Here is a 22,842-nt window from a genome sequence, read left to right as displayed (position 1 = left end):
TACGACTGCAAAGAAGTGGTCTGATACTCATTTACATAGAATACAGCAGAAGTATTGCCCTCTCAAGTAAAATTCACTAATGTCGAACATCGGTTGCAGCGCTCAGTCGTCCCGTAAGTTTCTGTGTAAGTTTCTAATCGAAATATTTCCTCCGACATGTTGCTGAAGAGGCAAGAGTGAACGTGTGTCGGGTGGATCCACTGCGGTAGTGATCTTATGCAGTTATTGATGTCTACATTTTGAAACTAAGAAAGGCTGTGGAATGCAGTGCCAACTTGCAAGCGCAAAGTGATTTGCCATACCCACATCCTTGTCCGACGGATGTCACATGATATCATTTTTCTGTCTTAGATTAGATTTGTTTCATAGATCCGTAATGAGAAGATCCTCAAGAACATAAAATATGTCGCAAAATAAGAATTCATAACGTATTTACCAAGAAAAAGAGTCATCTAATGTACATTCCACAGATTCCAAGTGTAAATGTCCTCATGTATGTGGAATAAATAAATAAAAAATTAATAAATTTTCTTTTGAAAGACAAACTTGTCACAAGACAAATTTACACTACACTGAGGTGCCTATGATAGTTTTTATATCATTGCATCCACGCAAAGAGAAATCAGTTTAAGAACTTATTTAAAATTTATCGCATTGCTGATCTGAATATATAACTAAGTCAGTTTTCACGATGGGTTAACACACTATTTTATATAATTACTAAAACATACATATCTGTGTTTTATGTGTTGAAAGAAGATGGACTTGGACGCACATAAATCTCTTAATTTCGTCTTAAACTGAACTTTATCAGTAGTTAAACTTATTTTTGCTGCCGGTTAGTTATTGAAAATGAGTATACTTCGATAATAGTCAGCTTTCTGGACGAAAGTAAGTAACTTTAAATCTTTGTGAAGATTATTCATACTACCGGTATCGATTGCATGAAGTGAACTGTTAGACTGTTTACGTTGTTTATGGCAAAAATCATTAAGAAATAAAAATATTGGGAAGCAGATGTTAGTATCCCCAGTTTCTTGACCTGGTCCCCGCAAGACGTTACTGAGTTCACACCACAAATAATTCGTATTACACGTTATTGGACTCGGAAAACGTTAACGACGAGTTACCCCAAAAATTATCCCATTTTAGATTATGGGATGAAAGTAAACGCAGTACGTCATTCTTTCTTATTTTTATGTCACCAGTAAACATGTCACATTTATTTAAGCGCTTCAGTAGTTCTGAGGTAGGCTCGAAGTTGAATTTATTATCAAGCTGTAAGTTCAAGTTAGTTAATATTATGGTCCGCTTATCATTTATACTATAAATCGTGATAATGTAGCTCGAGTCATTTTTTACCGAGGCGACAAAAGTCACGGGCTGGCGATATGCATAATGGTGTGAGCTGTATTGATGTGGCACGGACTCGGTTATCTGGTCCAGATAGTTGTAGTATTGCGTACACAAAGTATAAAAGGATAGTGCACTGGCGGAGCTCCCATTTGTCCTCAACCGATTCATGTGAAAAGGTTGCCGACTAGAGTAATGCCGCAAGACGGGAATTAAAAGACTTTGAACGCGGAATGGTAGTTGGAGCTGGACGCATGGGACGTTCTAATTCGGAAACTTCTCACATCGGACAACGCAGTGGCCGACGACCTTCACTTCAGAAGAGAGAGCAGTGGTGTTTGTGTAGAGTTGTCAGTTCTAACCGCCGAACTCAGTGTGTGACGTACGACGAACATATCTGCTAGGACAGTGTGGCGAAATTTGGCATTAATGGGCTGTGGCAGCAGACGACCTATGCGAGTGTCTCTGCTACCAGCACAATTTCGCCTGCAGCGCCTCTCCAGGGTTCGTGGCCATATTGGCTGGACTTGACTACATCTATATCTGCATCTACAACTACATAGATACTCTGGAAACCATTGAACGGTGCGTGGGGAAGGATACCCAGCACCACTACTGGTTGTTTCCTTCCCTGTTCCACTCGCAGATAGAGCGAGGGAAAAGCGACGGCCTGTACGCCTCCGTATGAGCCCAAATTTTTCATAGATTATCGTCGAGCTTTTTGCGCACAATCTATGTTAGCGGCAGTAGAATCGTTCGGCAATCAGCTTCAGCTGTGGTTCTCTAAATTTTCGCAACAGTGTTTCTCCAGACGAACGTCCCTCCAGGGATTCCCATTTGAGCTCCCTAGACCGTGAAATTACTTTAAAAACTTTTTCTTAAAATTTTACTTTATTTACTAGCGATTCATCAAGAACATTAACACACGTAATCGCACTATGTGAGCGTGGAAGTAGTTGCCAGGGATTAACTGATGAAATCAAAATAAAATTTCTTTTAAAAATGGGAGTTCTATTCCTAAAAGCCTTTTTTTTTTAAGAAACAGATTTAAAATTATAAGCAGAAAGCACCCTCTGAATATCAAGTTACAATTTATTGAGAGGAAGAAAGAAACAAATTTTGAGTGTATGAGCTTTCGGGCTGAGAACCTTGCCGCTCCCTTTTGACAGGGCCGTAGTCACGACCGCTCACAACAACCTCTGAAAGACTACACAGGTGCAAATCTCGAACACACCAGATTACCTTAAAGTAGAAGTTTTAACAATTCACACAAGCACACAAACTATGCACCCCGTAGGAGGGATGGAAATGGTACAAAACACTAAAATTAAAAGATTAACTTGCCACCGAAGGTGCAACTTGCTTTTAACTCCTAAGAAAAGTATTACAGTGGAAGGGTGACAACTTTATATGCTAAAATGACCATTTAAATAAAAGCCCATGAAATGCAGTCTTACATAAAATTATGCAAGGTTGGCCAAACATGCTCTACATACACATATACTGCCTCTCAAGATGATAGGCAAGATAAAAACATATTTCAGGAATTAGGCCGTTACACTTCAAGCAATAAATTCGTTAACACACCGAATCCGACAAATATGACAGAGGCAGATATTAACGTACGGCAGAATGATAGGGAGATTACCGAACAACCCGAACCGCAGGTTGCTCTAACCCACCCCTACTCCACAAGGGAAGAAACGGGCCACCCAATTCATAAATAACCACCTTCCCGCGGGTGGGGAAACGGAGAAGAGTGGTGGGACGACCCCAAAACAAAGCGGCTGGTGGCCTCACCAAGAAAACAAGTGGAATTTAACGAGTAAATGAAACAGCATATCACCAATCACTAAACTTTTAATAAACTGCGATTTCTGGCGAAGACCTCTCGTAGCGCCCCCCAAAACGCTTTCCCGAACCGCCCGCTGCCAGCCGCTTGAACAAGCACAGGAAGGCGCGTCGATCTCCCGCCTCACGGCGTCGCAGCTCGCACCGGCCAGACCGATGTCGTGGGTTGACTCCTGTTGCACACGTGTCGGCCGCGAAGCCACTAACCCTCGCTATACGGCGCGGCCCACTGGACTCACGTGGCGACCTCACATGCGACGACGCTCAAGGTGAACAAGTCATCTTGTGTCTCAGTTCGCGACCGACCAACCGATCTATCCAACCGCCAATGACAGTTGCCTGAGCAACTCGAGCAGACTGGTGGCCTAACGCGCAAACTCAGATGCAGGAACTAACCCCCCGACCGGGTGACCACTCGTTAAGTTCTCTCACTGCGCCACAAATTCGGACGAAAGACAGACTAGCAAGCTGGGGAGGAGAGACTAACCCCAGACTGACTCCAGACTCACCCAGACTGACCAACTGGCGAGCTCATAGCGCGCCGTAAATGAACGTGATAAAGCAACCTTTCCTCTTTCCCACCAGAGGGAGTCATCAAAGTTGCGATTGCAACAGCGGCGCCACCGCCAGAAACGAAGGGCGACTGTTTCACGCAACGCGCTGCGGCGCGCTCTTCAAAACAGCAGTTTTTACCAGTGCTCATCCGAAGCATCTCCGCAACACTTACGTGTCGTAGACGACCGGAAAACTGTGACCTGGTCAGATGAGCCCCATTTCAATTTGTAAGAGCTGTTGGTAGGGCTCGAGTGTGCCGCAGAACCAAGTTGTCAACAAGGCACTCCGCAAGGTAGTGGTTACTCCACAATGACGAGGGCTGTGTTGACGTGGTATGGACTGCAATATCTGGTCCAGATGAACCGATCATTGACTGTAAATGGCTACGTTCGGCTACGTGGAGACGATTTACAGCCATTTATGGAGTTCATGCTTCCAAACAATGACGGAATTTTTATGAGTGACAATGAGCCATGTCACTAGGCCATAATTCTTCGCGATTGGTTTTGAGAACATTCTGGACAATTCGAGTGAATGATTTGGCCGCCTAGATCGCCTGACACGAATCCCACCGAACATTTATGACACATAATCTGGAGGTCAGCTCGTACTCAAAATCCTTCTCTGGCAACACTTTCGCAATTATGGGCGGCTGTAGAGGCATGCCATGGCTCAAATTTCTGGAGGGGACTTTCAACGACTTGTTAAATCCAAGTCATGTCGAGTTGCTGCACTAAGCTGGGCAAAAGGTGGTCCGACACGATATTATAATGTACCCCATGACCATTGTCACCTCGTGCACTTTCAAATAACACATTACCTTGTAAATATGGCTACATGCTGACCACTAATAAGAGCTGTTTCTTTTTATATACTTACCAAGATATGCGTTAGCCATTCCTACGCACCACCTTTCTACATCTACATCCATACTCCGCAAGCCACCTGACGGTGTGTGGCGGAGGGTACCTTGAGTACCTCTATCGGTTCTCCCTTCTATTCCAGCCTCGTATTGTTCGTGGAAAGAAAGATTGTCGGCATGCCTCTGTCTGGGCTCTAATGTCTCTGATTTTATCCTCATGGTCTCTTCGCGAGATATACGTAAGAGGGAGCAATGTACTGCTTGACTCCTCGGTGAAGGTATGTTCTCGAAACTTCAATAAGAGCCCGTACCGAGCTACTGAGCGTCTCTCTTGCAGAGTCTTCCACTGGAGTTCATCTATCATCTCCTTAACGCTTTCGCGATTACTAAATGATCCTGTAACGAAGCTCGCTGCTCTCCGTTGGATCTTCTCTACCTCTTCTATCAACCCTATCTAGTACGGACCCCACACCGGGGAGCAGTATTCATGCAGTGGGCGAGCAAGTGTACTGTAACCTACTTCCTTTGTTTTCGGACTGCATTTCCTTAGGATTCTTCCAATGAATCTCAGTCTGGCATCTGCTTTACCGACAATTAATTTTATATGGTCATTCAAATTTAAATCACTCCTAATGCCTACTCTCAGATAATTTATGGAATTAACTGCTTCCAGTTGCTGACCTGCTATATTGTTGCTAAACGATAAATAATCTTTCTTTCTATGTATTCGCAGCACATTACACTTTTCTACTTTGAGATTCAACTTCCATTGCCTGCACCATGCGTCATTTCATTTCAGATCCTCCTGCTTTTCAGTACAATTTTCCACTGTTACAACTTCTCGATATACTACGGCATCATCCGCAAATAGTCTCACTGAACTTCCGATGTTATCCACAAGGTCATTTATATATATTGTGAATAGCAACGGTCCTACGACACTCCCCTGCGGCACACGCGAAATCACTCTCACTTCGGAAGACTTCTCTCCATTGACAATGACATGCTGCGTTCTGTTATCTAGGAACTCTTCAATCCAATCACACAATTGGTCTGATAGACCATATGCTCTTATTTTGTTCATTGAACGACTGTGGGGAACTGTATCGAACGCCTTGCGGAAGTCTAGAAACACGGCATCTACCTGGTAACTCGTGTGTACGGCCCTCTTAGTCTCGTGGACGAACAGCGCGAGCTGTGTTTCACACGACCGTCTTTTTCGAAACCCATACTGATTCCTACAGAGTAGATTTCTAGTTTTCAGAAAAGTCATTATACTCGAACGTAATACGTGTTCCAAAATTCTACAACTGATCACCGTTAGAGATATAGGTCTATAGTTCTGCACATCTGTTCGACATCCCTTCTCGAAAACGGGGACGACCTGTGCCCTTTTCCAATCTTTTGGAACGCTACGCTCTTCTAGAGACCTACGGTACATCGCTGCAAGAAGGGGGGCAGGTTCCTTCGCGTACTCTGTAAACTGGTATCTCATCAGGTCCAGTGGCCTTTCCTTTTTTGAGCGATTTTAATTGTTTTTTTTATCCCTCTGTCATCTACCTTTTACACACTGATGGAAGCAAAATAACACCACCAAGAAAGATAATTAACTTAGAGTAATAATATTTCGGGAGTACAGTTGTCTAAGTAACATGTTTTACTGTTTAACATTACAAGATCACAGGTTAATGTAAGCAGGAGGTGAACCATTGCCAGTGTGAAAAGCCGGTATATTTATAACCGGCGTAGCCACCAGAATGTTGCATGCAAGAGTACAAATGTACATTCGTTGTGTTATACAGCTGCCGGATTGCAGTTCGTAAGGTGGAGTTCTGTACCTCTTGCACTTAGTCGGTCAGTACAGGGACGGGTAGTGCTGTTTGTGTATGACGCTGGATTTGTCGTCCGACGATGTTCCATATGAGCTCGACTGGAGACAGATCTGGTGAACGCGTAGGCTAAGGCAACGTGTCGACGCTCTGTAGAGCATGTTGGGTTACAACAGCGGTATGTGGGCGAGCGTTATCCTGACTGAAAACACCGCCTAGAATGCCGTTCATGAATGGCAGCACAACATTTCGAATCACGATTGACGTACAAATTTTCAGTCAGGGTGCGTCGGATGACCACGAGAGAGCTCCTGTTGCCTTACGAAATCGCTCTCCAGATAATACACTACTGGTCATTAAAATTGCTACACCACGAAGATGATGTGCTATAGTCGTGAAATTTAACCGACAGAAAGAAGATGCTGTGATATGCAAACGATTAGTTTTTCAGAGCATTCACACAAGGCTGGCGCCGGTGGCGACACCTACAACGTGCTGACATGAGGAAAGTTTCCAACCGATTTCTCATACACAAACAGCAGTTGACCGGCGTTGCCTGGTGAAACGTTGTTGTGATACATCGTGTAAGGAGGAGAAATGCGTACCATCACGTTTCCGACTTTGATAAAGGTCGGATTGCAGCCTATCGCGTTTTCGGTTTGTTGTATCGCGACATTCCTGCTCGCGTTGGTCGATATCCAATGACTGTTAGCAGAATATGGAATCGGTGGGTTGAGGAGGGTAATACGGAACGCCGTGCTGGATCCCAACGGCCTCGTATCACTAGCAGTCGAGATGATAGGCACCTTATCCGCATGGCTGTAACAGATCCTGCAGGCACGTCTCGATCCCTGAGTCAACAGATTGGGACGTTTGCAAGACAGCAACCATCTGCACGAACAGTTCGACGACGTTTGCAGCAGCATGGCCTATCAGCTCGGAGGCCATGGCTGCGGTTACCCTTGACGCTACATCACAGACAGGAGAGCCTGCGATGGTGTTCTCAACGACGAACCTGGGTGCACGAAGGTCAAAACGTTATTTTTTCGGATGAATTCAGGTTCTGTTTACAGCATCGTTGTGGTCGCATCCGTGTTTGGCGACATCGCGGTGAACGCACATTGGAAGCGTGTATTCGTCATCGCCATACTGGCGTATGACCCGGCATGATGGTATGGGGTGCCATTGGTTACACGTCTCGGTCACCTCTAGACGCAGCTATAAAGAGGCAACAGTATATCGTACAAAAATTCAACTATACATCAAATATTTACGCACTTTTGAGTATTTGGAAATAGAAGCAAATAAGAATTCACTACTCATTCAATGCTGCTAATTTTTAATGTGCGATGGAAACGTGCATGTGAAACTTGTCTATGAAACTCTCTCTGAAAGGCGAATTCTTAGAAACACGATAATCTCTTTAGTGGAAACATCATGACGTGAAGTATCTTTCCCTCCTCCCAGAGTTATTCAACATTCAAGTAGATGATGAAAGTTATTTACTGCTTCACATTGTTTATACTCGTAACAAATTTCTATTTTAGCCACAACAAAGGAATACAGATTTCATATTTGCAACCTCCATATCACTTTGTCCTTCGTAGCCCCTGTGCGCCTTCTGAAGCCGAAGCGCCTTGTTTGGGTTACTGTATCCTTTCAAAAGTTTTATAAATATCGGATTGTCGATCGTGATGTGTTTCATATGGATTTACAAGAACTGAAATATCAGTTATGATGTCTGACGCCTGTTTTCTCACCTTGGCCATCATTGATCCTAATCTGTTTCTTGAATGAAAACTGAAAGTTATCAAGGCATTAAATCATGAGGTACAACCACCTGACAAGACATTTATGGTGTCCCAGGAGGAATGGTCAATATTCAGGGATATTACAGGCACGATAATTTGCAGCAAAAAAATCTAGCAAACATGGGCTCTAAAGTACACACCTCAAGCTGCTATGTTCACGTGTTCAGTACAAGATACGTGTTTCGCAGTAGAGAAGATGAACAAGTGTTCATAGCTCTTAAGCTTTGCAACTCGTAGCAAATGTTTATTGGACATATTTCTTGTTTTGGTTCGTACTACCACTACCAAAAATATGGAAAGCAATGAGCTTACAGTAGAAGAGATTTGTTTCACAGTATCGAACACGAAGAAGCTCTAGTAGCTCTTTAGGCATGCAGTTTATAACCCATGTTTACTGGACTTCTTTGATTCTGGTGATCCTTCCTGTGACATTCCTGAATACTGACCATTCATCTACATCTACATCTACATTTACATGGGTACCCTGTAAATCACGTTTAAGCGCTTGGCAGAGGATTCATCGAACCACCTTCACAATTCTCTATTTTTCCTATCTCATATAGCGCGCGGAAAGAACGAACACCTATATCATTCCGTACGAGCTCTGATTTCCCTTATTTTGTCGTTGTGATTGTTTCTCCCTATGTAGGTCGGTGTCAACAAAATATCGCATTTTGGAGGAGAAAGTTGGTGATCTGAATTTAGTGAGAAGATTCCGTCGCAACGAAAAGTGTCTTCTTTTAATGATGTCCAGCCCAAATCCTGTATCATTTCAGTGACACACTCTCCCACATTTCGAGATAATACAAAACGTGCTGCCCTTCTTTGAACTTTTTCGATGTACCTCGTCAATTCTATCTGGTAAGGATCCCACACCGCGCAGCAGTATTCTAAAAGAGAACGGACGAGCGTAGTGTAGGTAGTCTCCTCAGGAGATCTGTTACATTTTCTAAGTGTCCTGCCAATAAAACGCAGTCTTTGGTTAGCCTCCCCCACAACATTTTCTATGTGTACCTAGCAATTTAACTTTTTCGTAACTGTAATCCTAGGTATTTAGTTGAATTTACGGCCTTTAGGTTTGGTTGATTTATCGTGTAACCGAAGTGTAACGGATTCCTTTTAGCACTCATGTGGATGACCTTACACTTTTCGTTACTTAGGGTCAACTGCCAGTATTCGCACCATTCAGATATCTTTTCTAAATCGTTTCGCAATTTGCTTTGAGCTTCTGATGACTTTATTAGTCGATAAACGACATCGTCATCTGCAAACAATCTAAGACAGCTGCCCAGATTGTCTCCCAAATCGTTTATATAGATAAGGAACAGCAAAGGTGCTCTTACAGTACCTTAGGAAACGCCAGAAATCACTTTTGTTTTACTCAATGACTTTTCGTCATTTACTACTAACTGTGACCCCTCTGACAGGAAATCACAAATCCAGTCACATAACTGAGGCGATATTGCATAAGCACGCAATTTCACTACAAGCCACTTGTATGGTACAGTGTCAAAAACCTTCCGGAAATCCAGAAATACGGAAACGATCTGAAATCCCTTGTCATTGGCACTCAACACTTCATGCGAATAAAGAGCTAGTTGCGTTTCACAAGAACGATGTTTTCTAAACCCATGTTGACTGTGTGTCAATAAACCGTTTTCATCGAGATAATGCATAATGTTAGAACACAATATATGTTCGAAAATCCTGCTGCATGTCGACGTTATTGATATGGGCCCGTAATTAAGTGGATTACTCCTACGACCGTTCTTGAATATTGGAGTGACCTGTGCAACCTTCCAGTCTTTGGGTACCGATCTTGCTATCATTAGGGTCCATAAGTTGCTACTTAAGAATACTTTGTCGCTCAAATTTCTTTACGACTTACATATGGCGGTAGTATAAAATTTTCCGTGCGCTACGAGGTATGTTTTTGTATTCCAAGAAGGTTCTCCCTTAATACACAAAGCATGTAATGGGCAGGGTAATACACAATGACAGAAGAGATAATGTTTTACCAAAGAATTTAACTATCACAAAAACCAATTTCATAAATTTATAACATATAATGTATTAACCACATTTTGTCATCTATTTATAGTAACATGATATTGAAACTTCGTGCCTCGACAGTAACAGTGGCTGAAGGGAAAAATGTGTGTGGCTTTTTGAATTACCTAAGACAGCATCAGATCTCAACCAGTTATAATGCCATGAGGATAAATATATGATTATGCAACTAGTGTTCTACTCCAATAACTGAAGATATTTTATTGCATAAAAATAAGTCGTTCTTAAAATAACGGCTGGTTTGAGGCTATCGGCAAAAACCCGGAGAGAGTGCCAGACCAAACGGTATATAAACTACTGAACTTTTATTTTTGCGTATGATTTCCAATAGCAGTAACGTCTTTTCTGAAATGGATGACACACAGCTGTGTTAATAGTCATTTATTATTACCAGTTTCGGTATTGTATCATCATCTCGATATTTAAATAACGTCACATTTTTCTTGAATGTCTTGAGAATATTCTGTTCTTTCTGAATTTCCTTCTGACGTGAAGGCTCTTGAATAATATCATCGTGGTTCCAAAAACAAGGCAACAAGCAGTTTTAGCCGAGAGCTTATTATGACGACGATGTCAATCAGAAATACTCGGAACCTCTAAATACTTTTTTAAATTTAGAATATGACACACAACTTTACTGATAGCCTTCTGTTACTGTCGGTTTCGGTATAGGACCTTCATGTCACCCAGAACAGGAAGAGGAAAAGAATTGAAACATCACTGGTTTTGAAAGTATAATGTTAAATCACGGAATACAAAATCGAGACACATTTAGACAGAACTAGGCAATAGGATATCATGTTGAACAAAGTGGGAATTTTATCAAAACGTTAGAAGTAGTCACCATCAAGCTACAGGAGCCCATTACAAACAGTACTGTAAGGTGCTTTAAATGTAGTTAGGAAGGCAAACAGTATGTGGCACGCAATCAGAAAAGCAAATTCACAAGATAAAATTAAAACCACATTGTCGGTTGTGAAGCAAGTATCTGGTCAACAGCACAAGTTCGACGATACAAAGTCAGTTCGCAGTAAAAATATTTCTATTACTGATAAGTCACATGTATGTACAGTGTTTAACAATCGTTTTCTGAGCATTGCTGGTGAATTAAATAAAACCTTAGTGTCTACAGGGAGTCACATAACTCTCCTGGAAAATGCCTTTCCAAGACTGATATCTGAAATACACCTATGTGATAATGACAAGGGGAAGACTGAGTCAATAATTTAATCACTGAAGACTAAGGACTCTAATGGATACGATGGAATTCCAGCAGAATATTAAAGTACTTGCTCCACATGTTAGCCCTGTATTAGGTCAGTTTTCTGAACGATTAAAGTACTCAGTAGTAAAGCTTCTTTATAAAAAGGGAGAAAGGGATAATGTAAACAATTTTAGGCCGATTTCTATGCCATCATTGTTTGACAAAGTTATTAAAAAGGCTGTGTTTGTAAGGATAATTGATCATTTTACTTCACATAATTCGCTATCAAACGTACAGTTCGTTTTACAAGTGGTTCAGCAACTGAAAATGCTATATTTTCTTTTATCTGTGAGGTACTAGAGGGATTACAGAAAAAGTTTCCAACACTAGGCATCTTTTTTGATTTAACTAAGGCGTTTGGTTGTGTTGGTTACGAGATATTGCTCCAGAAGTTGGACCATTTTGGAATATGGGGAGCAGCTCGCAATTGGTTCAACTCTTACTTTAACAACACATAGCAAATATCATTATTCACGTTGTTGAGAATGATTGTGATGTGGTAGAGAGCAAACCACCAACTTATGAAAGATTCCACAGCAAATATACATTCACTTGACAAAAGTCTTGGATGCTTCTTCATATCGGTCGGACCTTCTTTCACGTGACCTAGTGCAGCAACTCGACACGACATGGACTCAAAAGTAGTTTGAAGTCCCTTGTAGGAATGCTGAGCTATGCTGCCTATATGGCGGTCCCTAATTGCAAAGTGTTGGCAGGCGGAACAATGTACACGAAGTCACTTCTCGGTTAAGTCACATAAGTGTTCGGTGGAATTCATGTCGGCTGGTTTCGGTGTCCATATCATTTTTCTCGAATTGTCCAGAATGTTCTTCAAACCAATCGCGAAGAGTTGCGGGCCGGTGACATGGCGCATTGTCATCTATAAAAATTACATCGCTGTTTGGGAACATGAATACTATGGATGCTGCAAATCGTCTCCAAGTAGCCGAACGTACCATTTCCAGTCAATGATCAGTTGAATTGGACCAGAGGACCCAGTCCACTCCATGCTAACACAGCCCGGCCCGTTATGGAGTCGTCACCAGCTTGCGGAGTGCCTTGTTGACAACCTGGCTTTGTGGGGTCTGCGACATACTCGAACACTACCATCGGCTCTTGACAACTGAAATCGGGACTCATCTGAGAAGGCCAGGTTTTCCAATCGTCTAGGGCCCAACCGCTATGACAACGAGCCCCAGAGAGGTGCTGCAAACGAACTCGTGCTGCTAGCAAACACGCTCGCGTCGGTAGTCTGCTGCCATAATCCATCACCGCCAGATTTCACATCACTGTCCTAACGGATACGTGTCCTAACGGATACGTTTGTCGTACGTCCTACACAGATTTCTACTGTTAGCAGTGACAACTCTAAGCAAACGCCGGTGGTCTCGGCCGTTAATGAAGGCGTCGGCCACTGCGTTGTCCGTGGTGAAAGGTAATGCCTGAAATTTGGCATTCTCATCACACTCTTGACACTATGGATCTAGAAATACTGAATTCCTTTATGATTTTCGAAATGCGTCTACCTCCAGCTTCCAGTCCGCGTTCAACGTCTGTTAATTTTCGTCGGAAACGTTTTCGCCTGAAGCACATAATTACAAACGACAGCTCCAGCAACACACCACCCTTACGTATCTTGTGTACATCGTAGTATCACCGTCTATATATATGCATATCGCAATACCGTGACTCTGTCGCGTCAGTGTTGTAGTTTCACTTCTGCAGTCAAGACATTTACAGATTACTTTACTTAATATGATGAAGCAAATTCAGCTCGAATCTAAAATCGCAATAAATTCATCAAAAACCAAGAAAAAGGGAGAGAATTTTCCAGCTTTCAAGTTCATGGTACAGGGAGGGGCAAATTTTCAACTGTAAAAACTCCCGGATTTGAGCTCGGCCCTAGAATCGCAATAAATTTATGAAAAACTAAGAAAAAAGGAGGGAATTGTCCAGCTTTCAAGTTCATCGTACAGCAAGTGGCGAATTTCAAAAGTGAAAAACTTCCAGATTTCGATACGTGAAAATCTGACCTACAAAATCAAACCAGGAATCACACAGTAAAAAAAAAAAAAAAAAAAAAAAAAAAAAAAAAAAAAAAAAAAAAAAAAAAAAAAAAGGGATTTTAGGTATACATTTGATTATCAGGATATAAATGAAGAAATATTGTAAATATGTTTTAAAATACAAAAAAAATAAACATGCAAATATTTTTGGGGTATGTACAGCTTGCCTGGGTAATGCTATGCGAATTGATATTCTCAACATGCATTTCCTTTAATGACACTTATTTTTGAGAATATGAGGTTATTCCCAAGAATTTGCAGCTTCCATTCAATTAATACTAGACAGAAATTCAATCGGCATTTGGATCACACCTCCTTGACTCCTGTGCAGAGAGGCGTATAGTGTTCTCCTGCATCCGTTTCCCAGTTGCTGCGAGATGTGAAAAGTCTTGATGGTAATCCTCGCACTTTCCAATCTAAATTGAATAATGTTCTCAGGGCACAAACATTTTATTATGTCTGAAGTTTGTAGGAGACATTTCAGCCAGTTCTTGTGCTTCATTTTTATTGTGCTAGTTTATATCCAACCTTCTTACGGACTTTTTATAGTCTAATGGAACTCGATGAGTAAGAAATGAAATCCCCACGTCATATTTAATCGTATTCACGAAAAACACGAAAAATTTTTACAGCTTCTACCACAAGTACATCGGCTAGACAGCTTTGTCTGCCTGGAGTATTCATATAGTTAAGACTTAAGAATGGGATGGGATGAGCGCCGTTTTCTGGGCAGAAAGAACCCGCGAGAGAACGCTAACGGTTTGATGGGCTGGTCACACAATCCGCTGTCATCGCCCGGTGCGCTGGAGAACCGTCACCACCTTCCAAAAATACTTCTTCTTGCTTTAAAAAGGAGTAATTGGTCCTTTCCTTTCCGGACCCTTGCAGGCTCGAGGCGAACGAAAAAAATGGCTCTGAGCACTATGGGACTCAACTGCAGTGGTCATAAGTCCCCTAGAACTTAGAACTACTTAAACCTAACTAACCTAAGGACATCACACACATCCATGCCCGAGGCAGGATTCGAACCTGCGACCGTAGCGGTCGTGCGGTTCCAGACTGTAGCGCCTTTAACCGCTCGGCCTCTCCGGCCGGCCCGAGGCGAACGGATCCCATTCTTCTGACCCAGGGAAGAATGAGTCCTGCGCCCACCAGAGGTGACCCGAAGTCATACCTGATGGCCCCCCATACCTTGTTGCCAGGACTAACACTGCTGTGCCTTTTCGTGGGGCCTTTCCCCAAGTCGCCGTCATACTCACCGACGTTGGTCATCCGTGATAATGCAGAACAGCAATTCGTTGCTGGGGACAACGTGACGCCATTCGTCAACGGTCAAATCTTCGAACGCAGCTGTTCGCGTTGTGGTGTTAACGACGGCCTACGCGTGGGAAGGTAATTTCTTAGTCCAGTTGCTGGGCGTTTCACGATTCGACCGCTGGGCGGATGAGGACCCACAATGAGAACCCGTTCAGATTCTGCCAGGTGCTGATAACGCTGTTTCTTACGAATACTGGGCGTCCTTCACAGAGGTCTCTCAACATCTGAGGCTGTTCACGTCTGTTGTATATCCCATCACGCACTAAACACTAACAACGCTAATGCACTCTGGTGGACGTTCTAACAGTCCCAGAGAATTGCACCTTTAGTAAATTACATAATACGCCGATGGCATGTACGTGTATAAAGCTACACTAACATCCGACGGAGTCTTCTGGGTGTTTAGTCTTTTTTTTTGGGGGGGGGGCAGTTTAATTAATAATTTCACTACCTGTGTCAAGCATCGTGGCCATTAAAATTGCTACACCACCAAGATGACAGACGCGAAATTTAAGCGACAGGAAGAAGATGCTGTGATATGCAAATGATTAGCTTTTCGGAGCATTCACACAAGGTTGGCACCGGTGGCGACACCTACAACCTGCTGACATGAGGAAAGTTTCCAATTGATTTCTCATACACAAACAGCAGTTGACCGGCGTTGCCTGGTGAAACGTTGTTGTGATGCCTCGTGTAAGGAGGAGAAATGCGTACCATCACGTTTCCGACTTTGATAAAGGTCGGATTGTAGCCTATCGCGATTGCGGTTTATTGTATCGCGACATTCCTGCTCGCGTTGGTCGATATCCAATGACTGTTAGCTGAATATGGAATCGGTGGGCTCAGGAGGGTAATACAGAACGACGTGCTGGATCCCAACGGCCTCGTATCACTAGCAGTCGAGATGACAGGCATCTTATCCGCATGGCTGTAACGGATCGTGCAGCCACGTCTCTGTCCCTGAGTCAACAGATGGGGACGTTTGCAAGACAACAACCATCTGCACGAACAGTTCGACGACGTTTGCAGCAGCATGGACCATTCTTCTGACCCAGGGAAGACCCTTGACGCTGCATCACAGACAGGAGCGCCTGCGATGGTGTACTCAACGACGAACCTGGATGCACGAATGGCAAAACGTCATTTTTTCGTATGAATCCAGGTTCTGTTTACGGCATCATGATGGTCGCATCCGTATTTGGCGACAACGTGGTGAACGCACATTGGAAGCGTGTATTCGTTATCGCCATACTGGCGTATGACCCGGCGTGATGGTATGGAGTGCCATTGGTTACACGTCTCGGTCACCTCTTGTTCTCATTGACGGCACTTTGAACAGTGGACGTTACATTTCAGATGTGTTACGACCCATGGATCTACCCTTCATTCGATCCCTGTGAAACCCTACATTTCAGCAGGACAATGCACGACCGCATGTTGCAGGTCCTGTCCGGGGCTTTCTGGATACAGAAAGTGTTCGACTACTGCCCTGACCAGTACATTCTCCAGATCTTTCACTATTTGTAAACGTTTGGTCGATGGTGGCAGTTCAACTGGCTCGTCACAATACACCAGTCAGTACTCTTGATGAACTATGGTAACGTGCTAAAGCGGTATGGGCAGCTGTACATGTACACGCCATCCAAGCTCTGTTTGACTCAATGCCCAGGCGTATCAAGGCCACTTATTACGGCCAGAGGTGGTTGTTCTGGCTGCTGATTTCTTAGGATCTATGCACACAAGTTGCGTGAAAATGTAATCACATGTCAGTTCTAGTATACTATATTTGTCCAATGAATACCCGTTTATCAATTGCGTTTCTTCTTCGTGTAGCAATTTTAATGGCCAGTAGTGTACTTTGACGTTGTTGAGTCCTGTGTGAATCATGCTGATCACAAGTGTGTTCTGATATAGAAGACATTATTAAAATTTCTGCTCAATTGCACCACTTACATACTGAAGTCTTGGAATATCTCTACGATGTGATACTGGCTATTTTAGAATCACTGTGTTTTCCCACCAACAATCTTTCCGAGTGGATCGTTAACGCTTCGGTAGAAGTTTCCAGTGAAACACACCGTCTAATGCATTTGTATGTAAATGATTAGTATGTACAACTGACAATTTTAATCCAAGATTTTAAACTGTTTTTGGCTGTCATCCTTTATCGTGAAGAATTTTAATCCAGTTACCACTGATTTCAGGAACACTTTCAGGTATTTCAAATTAATTCGTTACTTTTTAATTGAATCAACTGTGGATTTTGATTTTATCCTTGTTTCACAATTTATTCTTAATGTTATTGCACAGCCTAGATTTCGGTTTACAAGCCCATTTTCAAGTACATCACTGATTCCAAAACATGATTATATACAGGTAAACTGATAACAAAGCAAAGATAATCATCTCAACTTCTTAAGGTATCGATCTATAGCTTAATGTGTAATTGTGTCAATGAATCCTTTTTTAACAAATTACATACATTATTACACATTCACCAATTAAACGACAATGAACGGACTACAGTTATGCATCAGTGAAGATATTTGTAACTACGATGGACTGAGTCCCCAAGTTTTGCTCCTATCCTGGGGTTGTGACCTCATCTGAAAGAGATGAATAACTGAATTGGGTTTGCTCGTTGAATAATAGGTGCGTGATATACACATCTGTTTTTTAATTTCTAAAATTTCTAATTGGTTGCAATTGGCCCCCTTTTCCTCTGTGTGTAAGACTTGTACATCTATTGTGTGTTTGTGGTTACTGTTCAGGCAATGTTCTGCAAAGACTGAAGCAGGCTTCTACAATCTCCAACTTTGGTGGTGTTCTTTAAACCTGTCACAGATTGACCTCCCCGTCTGTCCATTGTAGCAAGACTGACACTCACGGCATGTGATTTTATAAACCCCACATTTTGTGATAGCTGGTTCTTTGTCTTTTGCATTGAACAATAAACTACCTATTGTCTGAGGGACATAGAAAAAGACAGAGAAACCCTTGGCCTTCAAGATGTTACTTATGCTATTTGATTTTTTACCTATGGTAATCTGCACCATTTCTTTCCTCGTTTGTCTTTGTGTTTTTGTGGGAGCAGTAGAGACCTGGCTTGCTTCTTCATCTTTTTACCTAAAATTTTATCGATAGTGTTGTGGTCAAATTCATTATTTATGGCTGAATTGTGACACAGGGCTAAAAATAGTGTTTGGTTAGTTAATTCATTATTAATTACTTGTTTAGAGACAAGTCAAGATCGTTCGTCTGTACCGTATTCTTTGCATTAAGTTTTTAAAAAAAATTTAATTTTCATGGGTTTCCTACCCCGTATTACAGGAAAGGGAAGAAAAGTGGCTTACTGGATTTTTTGTGTTGATTTCAGAGATATGTTGAGACATAAATCTTGGCTGTGAAGATAATTCATGTAGATCTATAGTACCAGCAAGTCACTGTCTTTTTGTTTACTTGTTTCCTAGATATACTCTCATCATTATTGTCAAAACTCAAGTTTCACAGATTTTTAGGCACCAGTTCAACATCTTTCGTCAGCTGGTTCGCAATGAAACCTGGACATGAATTCCCTATTGCTAACAGGTGTTACAGTACACATTATAAAATGGTTCAGACCTTGTGAATACATGAATCCGTATTCTTCATTAGAATTAAGTACTGCGTAACATTATTCCCAAATATTTATTATGTAAAGACTGATTTACTGTAAAACACAACTAAGCAAAGCGTTATGTAAAAAACCGCAGTCCTAAGGGGCTTAAAGAAACATCTCGTTTCCCGAGGTTTTTGTTCAAAATCTGACTGTAATACTATTCTGTAGAGCAATTAAAACAAAATAATGGCAGTCGTTTGTACCGGGTATAGGGTAGCTGTTGCATTTTCCGTTGCTTTCACATCGTAGCAATAGCCTGGCCTTATACTCTGAACCAATGAATTAATATCGCGTTTGATTTCAATTATAGCGTAATCAGGAAGCCTTGTGACAGGCCAATGGTCTCTGGCCTTAGCCTTCCTCTTTCTCCTACCACGTATCATGTTGATATCGCTTGCTATTAATGATTCTCTTCTGGATTTTTTCTCCCGTTATTCCGAGCAATCCAGCACCACTATACCAAGCTGCATGTGCGTAGCTTTCGTACACAGTCCACGCTCACTTTACTCAAGGCGAAATTGTAATAAATAAGTTGTCATGTCATGGCTCCTCATCGTTAACTGTATTTTAGCAGAATTTCTTGATTTTCTGGAACTCCATCAGAGCAACGTGCTACCCAATCAGGCTAAAATAATTTAGTGATCATATATGCTTCTCTCAAATTAGTTATTTACAACATTACGCAACATTAATCACGGTTCTGTCACCCACATAGCGTGCTGAGCGTTTGCCGACACGAAAAACATTCTTCGCATGACTTCCTTTTATTAATCAAATATGATTTTGAGTTTCTGAACGCAGATTTATATCTGAAGCATTTCCTCCTTAACATAACAACTCAATCTCTGAGCAGTAATCTAAGTTCCGCCTTTTTTTTCTTTTTTTGTATTTTCTCATTTGATTACTTCGTTGCCCCACATGAAAATGAGCTGCCAACAGTTTTCATCATGGTTTATTTTGCGATCGTCGAAGGTTTTTTGAGATGAGAAAGCCGATTAAAATTCACAAGATCCCACAATATACGCTCAGATTCCTTTTATAACGAAGTGAAGTTGAATAATGTTGAGCAACGGTGAGTAGCTACAGGTTAAATCCTATGCATGGATTCACGGGAGTGTAGTTGTGCGGGCATGAAGATATCTGGGACATGACGTCGTCTTGTGGAGGGAATGCAGTCAGAGTTGTAACGTGCTTTTAATTAGGTGGGACTTTATGTTGCGGGTGGCATGGGTGTGGGTAATGGAGCTTTATCTGTGAAACGTAAAGGAAAGGAAAAAGCTATAGCTGGTAGTATGGACTGATTTCTGAATATATTTATGTATTTGTAGCGGGAGGAATGAACAATTGTACTGGGACAGGTTGGAGAATTTGTGGAGTTGAATGGAGAACTCTGAAGGACGACCACCAGATGCGAAATTAGGTTTCTGTTATTCATATGTTTTCATAAATGAAGGGAAAATATAAAGCAGCAGACATGAAAAATGAATAGGTCTCTGTTGTTACTATGATAGTCCTCCACGAAACTAGGATGATGTGAACGATATTAGTTACCTTACACACGACCAATTGGAATCACAACACTTTTGAACTGCGATCTACTCTCGTTGTGGACGCTAAAAAGCTGGAGTCTTCGAGCACTGAGCACTGGAGGCTTCGTGAAGACTGTATGTACGCGAGGCAACTGTCCACATTCGCTCCGCTCGCCTCATGTCACAGCGGGAGTGGTAACAGTGATCACACAGTGACGTAGATCAATCTAGAATCTGCTTTTCGTGAATTCTGCTTAGTTTAAGTGAGAACAGACGTCTTTATTTAATAAGAAGCCGAAATACAGCGATTACCACACACGAAAGGATTTTCTTAGTATGTGACGTCGTCTTTATATGGGATGCTATATGCTTGTATTTGATAGGTGAACAGCTCTCTTTGTTGTTTCCCTATAAAAAAAAAGTTTTCAGGTCTGTAGAGACGATATCCTTCATGTTAGTATGGCTCCATATGTCAAGTTAATAGATATTGTTGTTGTTGTTGTGGTGGTCTTCAATGTCAACAATTTCAACCTTGTCTGTTTTGTGCATTCCTTTTCATATTTGCTTAACTATTGATACTTCCTTTCAAGAACAGGCTTTACTAAGACTCAAGTTTCTATTCAACGACAACAAATTTTTCTTTTACGGACACGATTTTCTTGCCACTGCCGGTGTGCGTTTTATATCGTCTCAACATCGACTATCATCTGTTATTTTACTGCACAAACATCATAACTCGTCTGCTACTTGTAAGGAACCGTTCCTAATCTGATTTCCTAAGTATCGCCTCTTTTAATTTGATTACGTTCTGTTACCCTTTGTTTTCTTGATATTCATCTCATAATCTCTTTTCAAGACACTATCCATACCGTGCAATTGACCTTCCGTGTCACTTGTTGCATCTGAAACAACTACAATGTCACTGGCAAACCTCAAAATTTCCTCGCCCTAAACTTCAATTGCCTTGTCAAATTTCGCCTTGATTTTGTTTACTGCCTTTCAGGGTATAGAGTGAGGAACACCAGGGACAGGCAACCACCATGTCTCATACTCTTCTCACCAACTGTTTCCCTGTTTCTGTTTTTGACTCATAAAAATAGTATGGTTTCTATACAGTAGTAATACACGGAAGTATTTTATCCCTCTTATCACCAGAATTTCAGTGTTTATTCCAAATGATAATTTCACGCCTTAGCTTTCTGAAAAGAATGTCCGCTTTGCACGAAGCTCTTATACATGACCATCACAGGTCATTACTACGTTGCTCGGACTCATCACGCTCAATCTGTAGTTACTTCTTCTACACTATGTGATCAAAAGTATCCGGACACCCGGCTGAAAATGACTTGCAAGTTGGTGGCGCCCTCTATCGGTAATGCTGGAATTCAATATGGTGTTGGCCGACCCTTAGCCTTGATGACAGCTTCCACTCTCGCAGGCATACGTTCAGTAAGGTGATGGAAGGTTTCTTGGGGAATGACAGCCCATTCATTATTCACGGAGTGCCGCACTGAGGAGAGGTGTAGACGTCGGTCGGTGAGGCCTGGCACGAAGTCGGTGTTCCTAAACACCCCAGAGCTGTTCTATACGACTCAAGTCAGGACTCTGTGAAGGCCAGTCTATTACAGGGATGTCATTGTCGTGTAACCACTTTGCCACAGGCCGTACATTATGCACAGTGCTCGAACGTGTTGAAAGATTCAATCACCATCCCTGAATTGCTCTTCATCAGTGGGAAGCAAGGAGGTGCTTAAAACATCAGTGTAGGCCTGTGCTGTGATAGTGTCACGCAAAACAACAAGGGGTGCAAGACCCCTTCATGAATACCACCAACACACCATAACATCACCGGCTCCGAATTCTACTGTTGGCATTACACACGTTGGCAGATGACGTACACCGGGCATTCGCTATACCCACACCCGGCCATCGGATCGCCACATTGTGTACCGTGATTCGTCACTCCACACAACTCTTTTCCATTGTTCAATCGTCCAATGTTTACGCTCCTTACACCAAGAAGCGAGGGGTCGTTTGGCATTTACCGGCGTGATGTATGGCTTATGAGCAGCCGCTCGACCATGAAATGAAAGTTTTCTCATCTCCCGCCTAAATGTCATAGTACTTACAGTGGATCCTGTTCCACTTTGGAATTCCTGTGTGATGGTCTGGATAGACGTCTGCCTATTACACATTACGAACCTCTTCAACTGTCGGCGGTCTCTGTCAGTCAACCGACGAGGTCGGCCTGTACGCTTTTGTGCTGTACGTGTACCTTCACGTTTCCACTTCACTATCACATCGGATACAGTGGACCTAGAGATGTTTATGAGTGTGGAAATATCGCGTACAGACGTATGACACAAGTGACACCCAATCACCTGAGCACGTTCGAAGTCCGTAAGTTCTGCGGAGTGTCCCATTCTGCTCTCTCACGATGACTAATGACTACTGAGGTCTCCGATATGGAGTAACTGGCAGTAGATGGCAGCACAATGCACCTAATATGAAAAACGTATGTTTTGGGGGGGGGGGGGGGGTTCCGGATACTTTTGATCACATAGTGTACATCCAACTGACAATGATTTGTGAGTTCTGTCCATGTATGTAAACGTTACTTGATTTATGGATACCAGTCTGCATTGTCAACTAGCTTCACGTCATCTCTATGTGTATT

The sequence above is a fragment of the Schistocerca cancellata genome, chromosome 1 (assembly GCF_023864275.1).
Source record: "Schistocerca cancellata isolate TAMUIC-IGC-003103 chromosome 1, iqSchCanc2.1, whole genome shotgun sequence".
Classification (NCBI taxonomy): Eukaryota; Metazoa; Arthropoda; class Insecta; order Orthoptera; family Acrididae; genus Schistocerca; species Schistocerca cancellata.
Note: the sequence above shows the minus strand (reverse complement) of the source record.